This window comes from Urocitellus parryii, chromosome 2 (genome assembly GCF_045843805.1).
Source record: "Urocitellus parryii isolate mUroPar1 chromosome 2, mUroPar1.hap1, whole genome shotgun sequence".
Taxonomy (NCBI): Eukaryota; Metazoa; Chordata; class Mammalia; order Rodentia; family Sciuridae; genus Urocitellus; species Urocitellus parryii.
Window position 1 is genome coordinate 175,914,585 of NC_135532.1, and position 4,411 is coordinate 175,918,995.

Sequence of the window (4,411 nt, forward strand, 5' to 3'; positions counted from 1 at the left end):
TACTATTGCTGATGTTTCTGGCCCCTTGGTGTTCAGCTGTGTTCAGGAGCAAAGGAAGACAAGCCAGGAACAGTCAAAGATTAAAATGTGACCAGGTCTCTTTTTTTAAAACAAACTTTAAGAAGTTATTTTTTCCATAGCTAATTTTTAAATGATTAAACTCACTGGTTCCAATATAATCAATTAAAAAGTAAAGGTGATTTTCTGAAGTATGGAAAAGTAAATAAACATATATGATAAATATTCTTGAGAACTATTTAGAAACATTAAATAGTTCTTTACCTCTTATTTTATTTTTTTAAAGTTGTTGCTGAACCTTTATTTTATTTATTTGTATGTGGTGCTGAGAATCAAACCCAGTGCCTCATGTATGCCAGGCAAGCACACTACCACTGAGTCACAACCCCAGCCCTACCTCTTATTTTAGAAATTTAAAAAAAAAGATTTCTTTTGGTTACCTTAATTAGAACAAGAACTATAAGAAATAAATCATGAACTTACTGCTGGTGTTCCAGAAGGGAAGCAATCCTTCTCTGAAAGTGAAAGGGAAAGGACTTTTAATAATTCACCAGAGAAAACTTTTCTATGACAAAAAGAAAAATAATATAAAAGAGGAGCAAGTGAAATGTCATAAAACTGATTTCATTTTAAGTAGAATTACTTCTCTAGAAATATGACAGTAATAGTAACATAAAAATAAGAATTTATATAAGACTCAGCTACTAACTCTATAATCTTAATGAAACCTTAAAAATACATTTTGAAAAACCTGAATTGATCATTCCAATGATTGAATTTCATGGTATGTAAATTATACTTCAATCAAGTTATTAAAATGTAATGGAGTCCTGGCCTGGTAATTCCATGCCTATAATCCAAGTGGGTCAAAAGGCAGAGACAGGAGGATCTTGAGTTCAAAGCCAGCCTCAGCAATTTAGCTAGGTGCCTAGAAACTCAATGCGACCCTGCCTCTAAATAAGATACAAAACAGAGTGGGGATGTGGTTCAGGGATTGAGTGCCCCTGGGTTCAAACCCTGGTACCCAGCCCCCACCAAAGTGTAATGAAAACCATACCCATTCAAGCTGTATTAAAATAAAACATTCCTTGTTTAAGATACTTTCTCCAGAGAATTGCCTACCAAGGAGCAAAAGGATATAAAGCCACCAAACATGGCAACTGGGATAAGAATTATTTTTGACATGGCTTGTTTCTTTTTAAAATGCAACTTACTAGTTGACACAGAAGTTCTAGGTAAAAGTCTGACCTTTTCCTAAGGATACCAGGTAAGTTATTTATAGAAAAAGTCAAGATCAGTATTACTTGCAAAGAAGTCTACTTCTTTTTTGAACATAGCCTTTATCTCTGTGATGATGTAAATATTAAATACAATTAATCCAACCACACATGATTTTTGCATACTTAGATTACTTTTGAAAACTATATATATGACATTAGAAACAAAGAAACATATTAAATAAAAATTATATATCTTGTGGTTGTAATGGGCAAAATCTACACAGAGAGAAATGGGAGAAATGATTTTGCATCTTTTAAAGTACAGTGCAAAGAAGAGAAAGCAGAAGAACCTGAGTCTAGGAGGAGTTGAAGTCAGGGAATGGAGTATGGTGTGAGTGAAAGTTGGAGCATGGGATCAGTGCCTGAAATTAGTGCTGCCAATAATAGAAAGGAGCCCTGTCTGGTGAATCTTATAGTGCAGACCACATTTAGGTCCCTTGAGACTTGGGGGTCCTGGACTTGGAAGACCTCACTCTGAGCAGAGGAGGAAGGGCGATGGCCTATGGCCTGACCTAGGGCTGGAAGAACCACTGGATGGAGGAAGGGAACAAGCTGCCAGGCAAACTCAATGATGATACTAGAAGCTGGAGAGAGGGGAAGACAGGCAGACCACAGGGATGAGGAATAAGGGCCAAGCACAGGAATCATAGGGGAGAGGGGACCAGATATGGCAGTGGTGGGTGCTGACTAAAAGGATGGGAGGTGATGAGCAGACAGGCTCCTCTGTCTGTTCAGCTGCCTCGGGGTCTGCAGCTTCCCCTCCCCCACTGATGCTGCCCACCAGTCTTCCTGAAAGAGCCTTTAGTCAAGTGATTGCCACACTAAAGGAATCCCAGGGCAAAGATGCCCACTTCTATCATTCCTAGTGGATGCTCAAAGAAAAAGCAATAAAGACACAGATGGGGAAGAAAGCAATGAAACTGTTCCTCACACAGTACATGAGGTTCCATTCAGAGTGAACAACAACGAATGCTGGGGAAGAAGCTCAGTGGTCCAGCACCCCTGATTCAATCCCCAGTGCTGGAAAAACTGCAACACCAAGGACTCCTGCTCTTTGGAATATGCTATGACAAGAAAATGAAATGACAAGCCATGAATTGCAAGATAAGATTTGAAACACATAGATCTGAATCCAGTACAGAGAACTCCTGAAACTCAATAAGAAAACAACTCAGTTTTTTTTAAAATGGGCAAAAGATTGGAGCAAACACTTCACCAACAATATACTGGTAAGACATGAAATATGCTCAACATTATTAGTCATTAGGAAAATATAGACTGGAGCCCTAATGAGATACTACTACTCATTTATTAGACAGGCTACATTTGAAAACAAACAAACAAACAAAAAAACAGTAACCAATGACAGTGTCAAATGCTAGTGAGGATGTGGAGCAACTGGAATTCTCATTCATTGCTGGTACAAAGTAGAAATAGTAGAGTTGTTTTCTAAAACGTCCCACATGTTTACCTTATGACTCAGCAATGCCACCCTTAACAATTTACCCAACAGAAATGAAAACTTATGTCCACATGTCTATGCATCAATGGTTGTTGTAGCAGCTTTATTTATAACTGCCTGAAACTGGCTGGGCACAGTTCCCCATGGCTTGAGAGGCTAAGGCAAGAGGGTGGCAAGTTCAAAGCCTCAGTAAGTTAGTAACTTAGAAGGCCTTAAGCAACTTAATAAGACCCTTTCTCAAAATTTTAAAAATTTTTCAAAAAGAAAACATAAGGGTTCTGGGGGTGAGGGTGGCTGAGGCTGGGATTGTTGCTCAGTGGTTAAGTACCTCTGGGTTCAATCCCTGGTACAAAAACAAAACAAAATAAACCAACAAAAATACTACCAAAACCTAGATGCAAAGTAAAAATCCTTCAATTGGTGAATGTACAAATAGTCTGTAGGGAAATGCAATACTACACAGAAACAAAAGACAATAAACTACTGATATGAGCAACTACATAGATGAATCTCAAATGCATCGTGCTCAGTGAATGAAGCCAGACTAGAAAGCCCACAACACCATTTATGCATGATTCTGGAAAGAGAAAAACCACAAGGACTCAGGGAGAGAAAATGACAACAAGAGATGAAAGGATTTTCTGGGTAATGAAACTGGTTAACCTTGATCCTGGTGGAGAGTACACAACGTAATTTGTCAAAATTTTACTGCTTGTAATTACCCCTCAATGAATGACATTTTTACAAAATTATACCATGGCTCCCAGGTTTCCACTTCTTCCAAATGAAATTCCACGCTTGGCTTTCTGGGCCTTTCTAATCTTGACCCCCATGGGGTCAACCTCATTGCCCATGCCACCTTGTGCTTGAACTAGATCTGTTTCTTCATCATTCTGTTAACACCCTACTTTCATATTTCTGTGCCTTTCTGCAAAATTGTGGCTCTCTCAGTCAATGCCCTCCTGTCTGCCTCTCCAAAAGCACACCTAGGACACAGAGAGTGGCATGTTCTCCTCTGCAGCGTGGCTTCGCCAAACTCCCAGTCTCCTCCAGTCGGCTACACCACTCAGGACTGACCCCTCGCTCAGAGTGTTCCTGGTGTCTCGGGTGTTATTCTGATGGCAAGTTGTTTATCAACACAAGAGCATGGTGTACTTACTCACCTCTACACCCATCCCTCAAATAACTGCCACCTAGCACACCCAGCACACAATAGACTTTCAATGCAATGCACCCAGGAGGCAGAATGGCCATCAAGCTCCAGGGTATAGAGATATCTGAGCTGCATCTACAGAGGTGGGTCTGGAAGGACTCATGAGGCACCATCAGGGCCAAGGGCAGTGGAGAAAGTGCACAAAGTGTCTAATTGAAGAGGTGCAAGATGCCTCCACACAGCCAAGGGCACACACACTCACCACTTACCTTCTCCTCATAGGGTCGCCTGGCGGTACCCACCGCCACTGCCTTGATGAACAATTGCAGGATGAGTGGGACCAGGAGGGCCCCAGCGGGTACAGCCACTAGGATGCTGTGCACAGGCTAAGAAGGGAAGCCATGGAAGAGCTCCTCCCTGGCCCCGCTTTGCACCCCACTGCTCCCTCCTTCCCTCCTGTCCCAGCTAGCACGCCCACCGCTCTCCCTCCCTGGACTG